The 12,945-nt window shown below is 54.2% G+C and overlaps 1 protein-coding gene and 1 non-coding gene across 3 annotated transcripts in view; one reads left to right on the forward strand and one right to left on the reverse strand.

Annotated features, from left to right (window-relative positions):
* Positions 1–12,945, reverse strand: part of RPS6KA2 (ribosomal protein S6 kinase A2) — a 344,268-nt gene that overhangs the window by 256,455 nt on the left and 74,868 nt on the right. The gene's annotated exons all lie outside the window — the stretch shown is intronic.
* LOC125939271 (U6 spliceosomal RNA) lies at positions 5,653–5,756 on the forward strand. The gene has a single exon (XR_007463010.1). It is a non-coding gene; the product is annotated as a U6 spliceosomal RNA (small nuclear RNA).

Genomic DNA, 12,945 nt, shown 5'->3' on the forward strand with positions numbered 1-12,945 from the left:
GTTTTCCAAGCCAGCTTCCAGAGGAAGAAAATGCTTGTGTCCCCCGCCACCAAGGATGCCCAAGTCCTCACCCCATAATCTCAGAATGTCACCTTCCTTGGAAATAGGGTTTTTGCAGATGATCAAGTTGGAATGAGGTCATCGGCGGGGGGGGGGGGGGGGGGGGGGGGGCAATCTGGGGTAGGGGGGGGGGGGGGGGGGGGGGGGGGGGGGGAGCCTTCATCCAATGTGACTGGTGCCCCTGTGCAAAGGGGAGATGTGGACACAGACACACACACACAGGGGGAACGCCATCAAAGATGGAAATCGGAGTGTTGGTGCCACAGGCCAAGGAACCCCGAGGGCAGCTAGCAAACCACGTGAGCCAGCAGGGAAGCCTGGAGCAGGTTCATGGCCTCTGAAGCGGCCACGCTGGGATTTCACCCACACCTGATCCTGGACCCCCCGCCCCCAGGACCGTGACAAATTAATGTCTGACGCGTAAGCCACCATCGGGGGGACTCTATTACAGCAGTCCTAGCAAACTAATACAGACGTGAAATAATCATTTTTGAAACCTGACTTAAAAAGTTCCATCATCGGGGCGCCTGGGTGGCTCAGTCGGTTGAGTATGTGACTCTCAGTTTCAGCTCAGGTCAATATCTCAGGGTTTCATGAGCTCGAGCCCCACAGTGGGTTCTTTGCTGACAGCGTGCAACCTGCTTGGGATTCTCTCTCCCTCTCTCTCTGTCTCTCCCCTGCTCATGCTCCCTCTAAAAAAATACATAAATAGTTCTATCAGTCCAATTTCCTTTGCTCTCCACCCTGCTCCCCTTCCTCCCCTTCCCTGCCTGACTCTCCCGTGCAGACCTTCCCAACCAATTCCAGAGACGGAGCACAGGGCTGCGGATTTAAGTCAGAGGCCAAGGGTCCACCAGCCAGTGGGCTGCTGCTGGCCAAGCCACTCTCCCACCCCTGGTGTTAGAGCAACCTTGAGTTGTCTGGCTCCAGCTGAGCTAAGCATCACCTCTGACCTGCTCTCGTGGATGGGCTCCCTGCCCCCACCTCCGGCCACACCACCCAGCACAGGTTGGCTCCCGGGTGGGGTGATGGCTGGGACGGGCCCCCTGCCTGCTGAGGGAAGGGGGATGGCCTCAGGGCGGCGGGGGGAGATCCGGACGGGCACTGCGCATCCCACACAAACACACTGTTTCTAAAATCTACTGGGAACCAATCAACAGTGGTTTCTGGGCCCAGGAGACAGTTCTACTAAGAAGCCTTAGGACAGAAGGCCGGGAACCCCTGGTAAAGTTGAAAATGCCTTGTTACTCCGAGATTCCTATTCTAGGCACATGGGGAGGGAGAAGGGACGGGAGGAGCCACATGTTGGGTGCTGAAAACAAACAGGAAATAGTCCCAGGCTGGAACGCTGAGAGGCCCTGAAAAGGACCGAACCACAGACGTAGGAAAATCTAAGCGACAACGTGGGGTGAAACACACAACCTGCAGAATGACAGGCGTCGTGGTTTCAGTTTTTTCATTCCATAAATTTTAAGCTACACAAAGCTATTCTGTATATTACTTTTTAATACACACGTACTCTTAACAAAAAGCACAAAAGTGGAGGGGAAGGCATTGCACCAAAGTCTTATTAGCCACGGCTGTGGAGGCGGGAAAGGACTAGAAATACTAAAGTCAAAATACTTTTTTTTGCAGAATTTCATTTTTTTTCTTTCTCTTTTGGTTTTACTACAAAAAAGAAAGACAAAAAAAAAAAAAAGCCAAAATATTAACATATCAAACTAGACGCTAGGAACCTCATACCTTGTTGAATTTTTCTGAAATTCCTCTACAGTTTGATGACGTCCTCTAAAATATCCAAATGGGAAAAAACATTCTTAGGAGTAGTCCTCCCCATCGGGATACGGTAGCTGTCAGAAAGAGGAGTGCACTCCAAAGCGGTTCCACGGGATCCAGCGTTCAGAGGCCACCGGCCACCCAGGAGAGAGCTGGTCAGTCACCGGGCCTCCTGGACCAAGCTCACCAGGGGCTGGCCTCCTGGCGGGACGGGACGGCCGCGAAGCACCATGAGCCCTGGCTCAGGGAGCCAGGAATCATTTCACCTTGCCTTAGAAGCTGTCACAGCTTGAAAAGCAGCCCCCAATCCTGATTCCATTCAGCAAGCATCACCATTCTATGTTCCAGACCACTGAATATTCACCAGGAATTAAGAACAGTGCCCCCTTGGTGGGGACTGCTGTCCAGGGAAACAGGTGGATCATGGGGACGCCTCCAAACTGTGTTCAGTGCAGAGGGGACGGGTACAATGGGAGGCCTCAGGAGCCTCTTCCAGAAGACACGATGCGAGACATGAACCCTGAAGGCAGGGGCAGTGGTTGGCCAGAACAAAGCCTCGAGGAATCCCAGGTACATACACGTCCTTGGCTGGGCCCTCACTTCTCAGGTCAATCCTGTACCCTGGAGTGGTGGTAGGGAGTCAGCTGGCTCTCATTTTAGATAAGTTCTGCTTCCCTGGGATCTTTCAGACACATAACCCTGAACTCAGTCACCTAACACGCCTCAAACATTGTTCCGGACAAGTCAGCAGCATATGAAAGCCTGCTCTCTTCTCCGCAGAAAATGTACCCTAGACATTCCCCAAATGTCACCTCTCTCTCTCTGGGGGTTCAGGACCCTCCTCCATGGGGCTTTCATGTGTCTGGGGGCAGGAGAGGGGTCAGCGAGCGCTCCTGGCCCAGCCAGACCGCCCTGTGTCAGTCTGGGCCTCGAGGATTCTACACCAAGTGATACTTGGCCGTGACGTTCTCAGCTTGTTGAAGGGAAAGTCTGCGGACATCTGCGGCATCAGGCTGCAGGGCAGAGGTAATTGTACTGTTCCTAACGTCTGATAACCCGCTTTACGGACCCCAGGGAGCGAGGTCTACCCAGCCAGTAACAAGAGCAGCTTGAGTCACCTGGATCGCTGTCCTGCTTGGAGACGGAAATGCCTGGAGTGTTCTCTTGCACTGACATCTAGGGAACTTAGTAGACAAGGTGAGGACACACGCATTCCCAAAAGACGCAGGGGCCCCACGGTAGGAGCTGTGGGCACCAGCCCACGGCTGTTCTCGTCCTGCCCTCAGCCCCCGGGTCTGCTCGTACGGTAATTCTGACGTCATCTTGCAGCGTGGATGTATGTCCTTCATATCATACCCTTGCCGCTTAGGAGAGGGGAGGTGGGCAGGCCTCAGAGGGGAGTCCGCGGCCAAAGGAAAGCTCCTGGGTTTCCTTGTGAGAGAGGACCGGAGCGAGTCCGTGGGCCGAGTGGGGGGCACCGGCACTCAGGGGAGAGGGCGAAGTACGCAAGGTAAGGGTTCCGGGGATGCTGTCGGGGCAGGGGTGAAGCTGCCGCGAGAGGGGGTGTCGTCCCCAAACAGGGGGAGGGCCCCATCCTCGGAGGCTGCCTCGAGCAGGTGCAGGCTGTCGGGGCAAAGATCCACTCGTCAGAGGGAGACAGGAACCGAGGTGATCGCTCTAAATTTCTCCAACGCGGGAGCAGCGGTCCTGTGTTCAGAAGTCCCCAGTGGCCTCAGTGTGTCGGGGTGACCGCCGCAGGCATGGGGGAGCGGTGCCCACAGCGGCCCACGCAGGACAGAGAGTGGCTACTGGTTCACAACAGGCCTGGGCAGAACGCGACCCCTCTTGCCCTCTAGCTTTCTGCTTCCTGTTAGCAGGCGTGGACCTTCTGGAGTGTTTAGACCGGGAAGGATTACAAACATGAGGTTTTCTCCCTAAGCACCATCTGCTTGGGTGGAAAAGAGATACCCAGACTCTTGGAAAGAAACACGGGCCATGAGCGACGGCACTGACCCCTCACGCTTCAGGAGGGCGTAACCCCTCTGCTCACGCGCAGCGGCTCGCGGTCTCGTGTCCTCGGGAAGTTCCAGCCATCGGTTCTTTCACGTGCCAAGGAAAATACTCAGCCATTATTCCGGAAGAGCATTAAGAGACCTCACGAGTTCACACGCAGGTACGGGGGCCAGACAGCAGCGCGAGAACAATGTGCAGGTTTACTGTCCCCGCGATGCGGCACCTGTCACCACACACGCCAGGCTGCGGCACACCCGAGTCCGTGGATGCTGAGCCGGCCCTAAGCAGAGCCGTGTTTTATTTCTAAGGCAATTTCTCCTTCAGGGGCAGTTAAATATTTTATAAATTTGTCTCATGAAGGATTAGGCAAACTCACCTTTCCCATAACAGACTTCCCACGCGCAGAACGATAAAATACCACCGATTTGGAAAGTGCGCATCCCTTGTTACCGCAACCAGTAAAACGTTATACAGACGCAGGGGAGTCTCCGCGTATGGATTACGAAGCTCTGCGCCTATGTCCTGGTGCTATTTCAGATCCACTTTCCAAGTCGTGACTCACAGTAAGACAATCTCGGACTAAATTCCCAGCAAACCCGAAAGAGCGCTGAGAAGTCACTTATTCGCCTGGGAGACGCTTCGGCGGCAGAAGCGAAGCTGGAAATGATAGTTCCTCCTTCTCCAGCAGCCCGGCTTCCAGGGACGCGCCATAGGTGCACAGAGGAAATGCATTTATGGCAACGATTTGCAAAGCAAACTAACAATAGGACCAAGACGCTGTGAATGTCTACAGGTCAGAGAGTTGATGAAACGCCACCGTCGATGAGCTAAGGCTACATCTGAGCGCTCCGGAAAGCTCAGGGGGACAGAAGCAGAGACATGTCTGATTTACGCACACACGCTGGATCCAGCTGAACAACGTACTGATGGTTTTGTGAAAAACACGTCATGGGGTCTCTCAGCTAAGTGTCCGACGTCAGCTCGGGTCATGGTCTCACGGTTTGTGAGTTCGAGCCCCCCCGTCGGGCTCTGTGCAGACAGCGCGGAGCCTGCGTGGGATTTTCTCTCTTCCTCTCTCTGCCCCTCCCGCACTTGCGCCGTCTCTCTCAAAAACAAATAAACTTAAAAACAACAACAACGTGTTATGCAGGTTCCCAAACGGTAAAGTTCATGGTAAAACTCTCTCCAACTGTCAGACTCGTCAACAGACACCGAACCCTCCATCTTCCAGCTGCTTATCTCTGAATGAAGACCGAACACAGGCAAATCGTTTGGGAATTGGATCTACGTGTGTGATCTCATCTCTGTTCTTCCCTTGGAAAATTCTCGAGGCTCACGGAGCAGAAGGCATTCGTGCTTCGCATCTTCCAAGGCAGAGCTGAGGTCCCTTGTCCCAAAACACATCCGGCCCACCGAGTCATTCTGTCCTGTTTCCTGAATGCTACTACGAAGCCCCTGTTGAGATTTTCTAGAGTCCCGTGAAATCGACCCGCGTGGTAAGAGCACGTGGTACCTGTGAGCTGCTTGCACACCACCCCCGGGGTGGCTTGCACGTTAGAATGTGACGTCTGCCCCCCGCTGGCCTCTGTGACGTCTTCCCTGTTCTTTTCCCCGAATTTCTTTCCATTTCTCCAGCAAAATGTACCCAAGATTTATCCGACATCAAGGTTGCCGGCGGTGGGGGAGGTCAAGACCACTCAGAAATTTCTCCTGGCCACAAAAAAATCCACTCCAAGATCCACAAAACCCTAAAAGCTCTAAAATACCATCCATTGTTTATCCTGTCAAAATAGCAGCCTTGTTCTGCTCTTTGTCAGCACCTATACTAAAATTGGAACGATACAGAGGAGATTAGCATGGTCCCTGCGCAAGGATGACGTGCAAATTCGTGAAGCTTCCATATTTTTGACTCTTAAATCTGGAGAACAAACTGAGGGTTACGGGAGGGGTTGCGGGAGGGGGGATGGGCTAAATGGGGGAAGGGCACTAAGGACCCTACTCCTGAAATCATTGTTGCACTATATGCTAACTAATTTGGATGTAAGTTTTAAAAAATAAAAAATAAGATAAACTTAAGAAAACCAGCAGCCTTGTTTCTCCGAGGCTGACCGGGTTCACCCCCTACCGGCCCTCCAATCCCTGCACACCTTCTGTGGATGGTCAGCTTGGTTATAAGCGGGAAGGGCTCACAGACCTGCATATGTTCACACGGGAGAAAGGACGAATACCCATAAAGGTGTGACATTCCTTGCCACTTATGTGAAGGAAGGTTCTAGAAATCCCTAGAAGATACAAAATTTTCAGGTCATTTCCTCTCACTTGCTGAAGAGTGTTCACACTGTGCTTCATCTATAAAGCTGGGCTGCCCTTGTATATAATTATGTAGGAACAAACAGACCTTCAAAGCTGTCAGCCTCTCATTACCTAATAAACCACGCTCGACCGTGACCCTTCACCCCCGCCCGCCACAGCCGGGTGTAATAATTGGTAGGTACCTGCAGTTTGCTCTTTACTCCGCAAAGTGCTTAATTACCCCTTAGATTCCTCGGTGCATGTCTCCAGATGCCTCGTGAGATGACTCAGACCTCAGACCTTATAATCAGCATCCTGCAGGCAGTGAGGACCCTGCACAGAAGCCGCGTGCACCACCGGTATTCAAGAGAATTCCAGACCTCCTCTCTGCAAATTATCCATTGAAAAGCGGAGTGGGCTTTCTCACATAGAAAACGTTGACTCCTTTAAAGTTGCAGAGACAGACACTGAGTGAGGGGACACTGAGTCCCAGCCACACAGGCGGACGCCAGGCTCGTCCCCTGCGTCGGGTCCCTGGTCTGAGTCCTGACGTAAAGGACTCACTCACAGTTGGGAGCTTGGAAGATGCAGTGTCTAGGCCTGGAAAGCTCCCCACAGCGTCTCGGGGCAGAGAGGCTGTGCTCCTACGACTTTAAATATTACCAGAAGCTCAACGTTAGTCCCCGACATCTGGAGAATGGGGCAAAGAATAGAGAAAAATGTGTCCTTACACCTCCTGAGGAAGGAAAAACAAGGTGCTAAAAAGGGATGTCCTTTCTTGGCACAGACTGGGAGGAGGGTCACATTTCTAAAATTAGGACTCCCCATTTCTTGCTTTTGCTCAGCTACTCCTGGGTCCCCGCCCCCACCCCCACATCTACACGGCAACCCCCCGTGCGGCAGGCAGCCCTTGAGGTGGCCCTCAGCGAACACACCTCCGGACATCTGTCCCCTTGCGCCACCCCTCTCCGTGAGTGCGAGCTGGACCTAGTGTCTTGCTTCAAACCCACAGGATATGGCAACAATGATCGCGTGTCACTTCTGCAATGAGGTGACAAGAGACTGACTTCCGTCTCGCTAGCCATCTATGGCCTCCTCTGCTTGGGTGCTCTGACAGAGCAAGCTGCTGTGTTGGGGACGCTTGGATGTCAAGGCACGGAGGGCGGGCTCCAGCTAACAGCGAGAAGGAACAGGGGCCTGTGGTCTAACAGCCCGCGGCCAAGTGAAGCCGGCAGTAGGTCCTTCCCCAGCTGAGTCTTTAGAGAGCCCCGACAGGGCCAACACCTACACTGCGCCCGTGGGGACCCTGAAGCTTGGGATCCAGATTCCTGGCCCACAGAAGCTTCGAGAGAACAGGTGTGCCTCATTTTACACCACTCAGTTTCAGAAAAATGCGTTACACGGCAAAGGAAGTGAATGCACCCATCTTTCATTATATTGTCCAAAGACCACCCGGCCCTGGAAATGTCCTGACCTACCACCCCCCGCCTAGAAGTGGCGATCCTTCCTCTGTACTTTCGCACAAGTGTGTCTGTCTCCTGCCACCCTGTACTTACCCTTTCCACTCTACCGCTAAGTTTTCGGGGCCACTGGCCCTGGCTAGAGGATGAGCTACCTGAGGGCATCGATCACAACACCCCTCTAGCCCCAGCGAGCTGATGCGCACCGTAAGAGCTGATTCGACTTAGAGATAAAAAGACGTGCCTCTATTCTCGGAAAATTTAGGTCGGGGGAGGAGGGGGGGAGGGGGGCGGGCATAGCGCAAATAGAGTCACAAGAAATATAGTATATTCCTAGTTGGGCGAACCCCCAAATTAACCTCAAATCTCCTTTGATATACAATAGTTGTATATTTTGTCGTGAACAGAAATAACCTCATTTTTCCGATTATGAAAAAAACCCACAATTTTCACTAAAAAGAATTTAAAAATACAGAAAAGTGTATGAAGTAAAATAAAAATAGTCCGTAAAGCCATCGCTCAAAGAGAGGTCACTTTTGACATTGTCTTTTATGTCCTGGAATTTTAGGCATACATAACACTTATTTTTAATCAATGTTTTTTTATTTTTGAGAGAGACGCAGCATGAGCGGGGAGGGGGAGAGAGAGAGAGAGACACAGAATCCGAAGCAGGCTCCAGGCTCCGAGCTGTCAGCACAGAGCCCGACCCGGGGCTCGAACTCACGGACCGCGAGATCGTGACCTGAGCCGAAATCGGACGCTCAACTGACTGAGCCCCCCAAGGCACCCGCCCCTTTCATTAAAATACAACTTTTGCCAACTCCCTGTCTCATACTTTACTGTTTGCATTTCATACGTGGACTTTTTTCCTTATCAATTAACGTTTGAATGTCTATTTTATTGTTGAATATTCCAATCCCGCATTAATGTATATTTAGGTTACTTCCAGTTTATGTTTATCGTCGCAAGAGTCGATGTATTATAAATAAAATGACAGAAAGAGAAGTTATAACTCGACAATCTTAAAAGCCACTGTTTTGGGAGGAAGTCCAGCCACATTTTAGAAACCCTTCCAGCAAATTCCCTAGCTCAACCCCACAGGCACATACCTTGCATTACTTCCTGCTAGAAGACAGCGGGGCACAGAGTGAGGGAACCCTGGCTTTGGAGGAGGACTGAGGAGGGAGCAAGGAGAGGCCAGATGCCGAGGTCATTTAAGAGCAAAGCAGTGTGAACTCTAAGACAGCCCTTAGACACACAGGGACCCCCCCGTGGTTAGAGACCAGCAAGTGTGAGGTCTTTCATGGTGCTTTGGAGACAGGGGCTGCCTGACAACTTGGCATATTTGTTTTTCAAGCTTCACTAATTAACTCCATCGTCCCTATAAGCCCTAGAAGTAGTTACCGGTACTGGTGCCATTTTACAGGTGAAGAATATGTGACTTCCTTGGGTTAAAAAAAAAAATCAGGGGGCGCCTGGGTGGCTCAGTCGGTTAAGCGTCTGACTTCGGCTCACATCATGATCGCACGGTCCGTGGGTTCGAGCCCCGCGTCGGGCTCTGTGCTGACAGCTCGGCGCCTGGAGCCCACTTCGGATTCTGCGTCTCCCTCTCTCTCTGCTCCCAAGCCCCCACCCCCCCAACTCACACTCTGTCTCCCTCTCTCTCTCTCAAAAATAAATAAACATTAAAAAAAAATCCGCGTCATTGGATACAATGAGATCTGCTGCAAAGATACCAAACTTTCACACAGAACGCACGAGGCACCCACCCGTGGAGTTTCAAAAGGAACGTCCTGGTGGAGAACTGTTTGATTCCGGCAATGGAATCCACCACCAAGAAAATATCCAAAGGCATTAGAAGTTACCGTCTCCTTCCGGCCAGTGGTTCTCAGGAGACGTTTCCGAGCCTCACACAACAGGTGTGTGGAGCCCAGACACGTCGATCTGTATGTTTGCAGGACGAGTTTGGCAAAAACACACACAGGTTTGGAAATATGAACAGACTCACACAAATACAGTGGAGACTGTAGAAAAAATGAAGAGCTATTTTTTAAGGGGAGAGGAGGGGAAAACACCCTAACGTCAGAAATAAAATTTACAAGAGTTAGCAGATATTTATAAAACGCATGACAAGCTTAGCATCTGCAGTGAGTCATTCACATTGAACTTGTCTAAACTCACGTCTTCAACGATTTGAACGTTTCCTCTTTTCCTTGATATTTTGCACGGTGCCGTTCCATATTTAAACAGTTCTAAATCTGTAAGTCACTTCAAGCTACAATGCGAAAACTTGAAGCAGATCGACTTACAAGTGGGAACTGCAAGAAATCCACTAGGTTTAAGGATCCCCAAATGAACTACTTGAACACAACTGTTAGGTCACAGGTATAACCCCAATTATTTGTGAAAGACCCCGGGTTCTGCCATTTGGACCAGACCGGGAAGCCATCGGCTCCGCGTGCTGAGGTTTCCCGCGTACCTGGGTCAGGTGACTGAAACAGCACGGCTCGGACACCGCGAATTCCATAAAGCACAGAGGGCGCTTGTGACAGAAACAACAGCCTCAGGTCCAGGGGCCCCACGGTCACGGGGGACGATCACACCCCAAGTTCAAGCTGGCGGCAGGTGACGGGGGCTTGAGGTTGGCAAAGGGAACCGCCGCTCGGTTTCAACGCGACCTGAAGCCGATGTGCCGATGGTGCTGTGACACGGTGCACACGCGAGGGCTGTGTCTGAATGTTGCACGTTGAACGTCAGATCCTCTCTCGCACTTTCCTAAATTTAATTCTTTCCAACCGGAAACGGAAAACACGTAATTATAAGCTGCACTCGGGCGGAGAAGTTAGCCCCCAACTAGCACCACGGAATCCAACGAGGGTGATTAGAATCCTCGGCTTACTAATAACGTGCTGGTGACTAGTGAACCGCTCACACACGCCCCGAGTGTGCCCACAAGGATCAGGCGAACCCAACCCGCCCTGACCGACCCTGGGGTCTGCGGGTGCTCGCGGGGGAGGGCGCGGGCCAGCAGCACCTGATGGGGAAGCGTTGCCCCCTTCACCCCCCTTCCCGGCGCTCTGGTCCCTTCCTGCCGCGGCACTTATCCCCGCCCCACACATACACGTTCTCAGCACTCACAGGGCTTATCTAACTGTGAGAAAACGTAAGCTCCGTGTGGAGGGGGCTTTGTCACGATCATGTCGACTGCTGCACAAGCCCCAGGGGATGTCACACCGAGGGGCCGGACACACACGCGGGCCCCAACACGATGAGATAGTTCCAGAATGAAGCAGGAGTCGGTCAGCCCGAAAGCACGGGAATGAGGCCACACCATCCGCCCAGAAGACAGCCAGAGCGCTTCCCAAGGTGTTTATGCGGAGCTAAAGAACCGGCATGAAAAAAGCTCATCTATTTCCCCAAAAGCAATTATAAAAAGGGGACGAGAAAGATCCATTCCACTGCCACTGCTGTACGTCTGCATGTTTCTCTAGCGACGCACTCCTGTGATGGGGCTGAGGGTTCACCCGGGAAGCCTCGTGGTTTGTGCTCTCCCTGCGAGGACGCGGCCACGGCCACGAGGGAGGTGGCCCGTGCAAGCGAACTCCACGGGGTCTCAGGCGAGGAGGACTCCGTGGCCGAGGGGGGAGGACGTGCTGCCGGACAGCGCCCTGGACAGACAACAGGCCCCGGGTGCCTGGCCGGCACAGCGAACACGCCTGAATCCCAGCGTATTCCGGACCCCGGCTGCTCGGCCACGTCACCCTTCTCCACGAGTGTGCGATATAAAGTAGGGCAGACGTGCGACTCCGCACATAGCTGAACATCCGGGGGGCGGGGGGGGGGGGGGGGGGGGGCCGCGAGAACGGGGGGGGGGGGGGGGGGGGGGGGGGGGGGGGTGCTGCGCTGCTATAACAACTCAGCTGCTTACTCTGCAGGGAGCTCGTTAGCCTCCCCTGCCCCCCGGGGAGCCCCGATTACACCGGGACATACACAGGAGTGCGCAGTTCTGTTCACACGGCCAACGTGTGTGCTGTCCTCTGCACATGGATGCTGCGGGGGCTTCCCTTCCTTCTCCCCGCTACCTTTCCCACCCACGTGACCCAAGCGACAAACCAGCCTACATCAGGCAGGACTTGGGCCCCCGGTCAGCGCACAGCCCCGCCTCCCTTCAGGGCCCTCCTCAAGGAGAGTGGCAAAAGGGGAGGTTTGGCGAGACATTCGAGTGTGAGTATTTTCCTTCTTGCCCCAGCGGCTGGTGCCACCAGACGCAGAAGGCGTCGTCGCCCCCACCCTCAGTGTCGGCACCGGGACACAGAGACCTCAGGGCGGTCGCACACCCACGTGCCTGTTCGTCCCGGGGGCACCCGGACTTCCACACAGTGCTCCCACGATCCTACCTCCAGGAAGCCGCTCTGCCCGCAAAACACTCGCCAAACGGGGTCCACCAACCTGCACTCTCCTGGTCAAGTCTCTGAGGACGCCCCACCCTGCAGACGCGGTGACTTCCTGAGGCCGGCAGCAGGGACCCTCACCCTCCACCAGGGAGGCCAGGGTCTCAGCGCACGGGCACCCCCTGGCCTGCCTCACCGCCGGCTGGTCGTGGGCCATGGTGGCCACCAATGTGGGCGCACGGAGGCCCGGCCACCGTAGCTAGAGCACAGCCACGGGCCTGGGAGAGGAGCGTGCAGACTGGGGGAGGGCCCTGGCGTAACTGGGATCCCGGGGGGCACTTTCATTCTCCCAAAGCGCGGCCTCTATGGCGACAAGCCGGAGAATCAACAGTGCCGGGCCGTCCCCACTGTGGTCACGGGCAGAGGGCCCGAGGGCAGGCAGGTGCGTGCCAGGGGGACGACAGAACCCAGTGAGGAGAAGCAAAGCCCAGAGCGGCTCAGACACGGCTATGTGTCCTCGGGGTGAGGCCGCAACACCTGGGAGGCAGCTCTTTATTCATTCTGCGCGTCCCCACTGGCCGTGCTCTGTCCCCAAGTTTCAGAAGGATAAGGAAGCTGTCACCAGATTCAGCCGGTGACAGGAACCTGTACGGCAGCTCCAGGAGACGTGGAGGCAGCTGCTCCCAAATCTCCGGCCGGGCATGCCGGGAAGGGCACTGGTTCGCTGTCTTCCTCCTGAGTGCCCCTCCCCGGCTGTCAGCCAGGGCTGCGTAACAAATGCTGCGGACGAGACAGCTACTGACAGACGTCGTTCTCCCGCGGTTCTGGCGGCCACGTCTCAGGTCCGGCGTCCGCGGGGCCGCCCCCTTCCAAGGCCTCCGCTTTGGCTTCTCCTATGCCCCCACATGGTGGTCTCTTGGTGCTTGTCTGTGTCCTGGTCTCCTCTTCTTACA

Source organism: Panthera uncia (assembly GCF_023721935.1).
Source record: "Panthera uncia isolate 11264 chromosome B2 unlocalized genomic scaffold, Puncia_PCG_1.0 HiC_scaffold_24, whole genome shotgun sequence".
Classification (NCBI taxonomy): domain Eukaryota; kingdom Metazoa; phylum Chordata; class Mammalia; order Carnivora; family Felidae; genus Panthera; species Panthera uncia.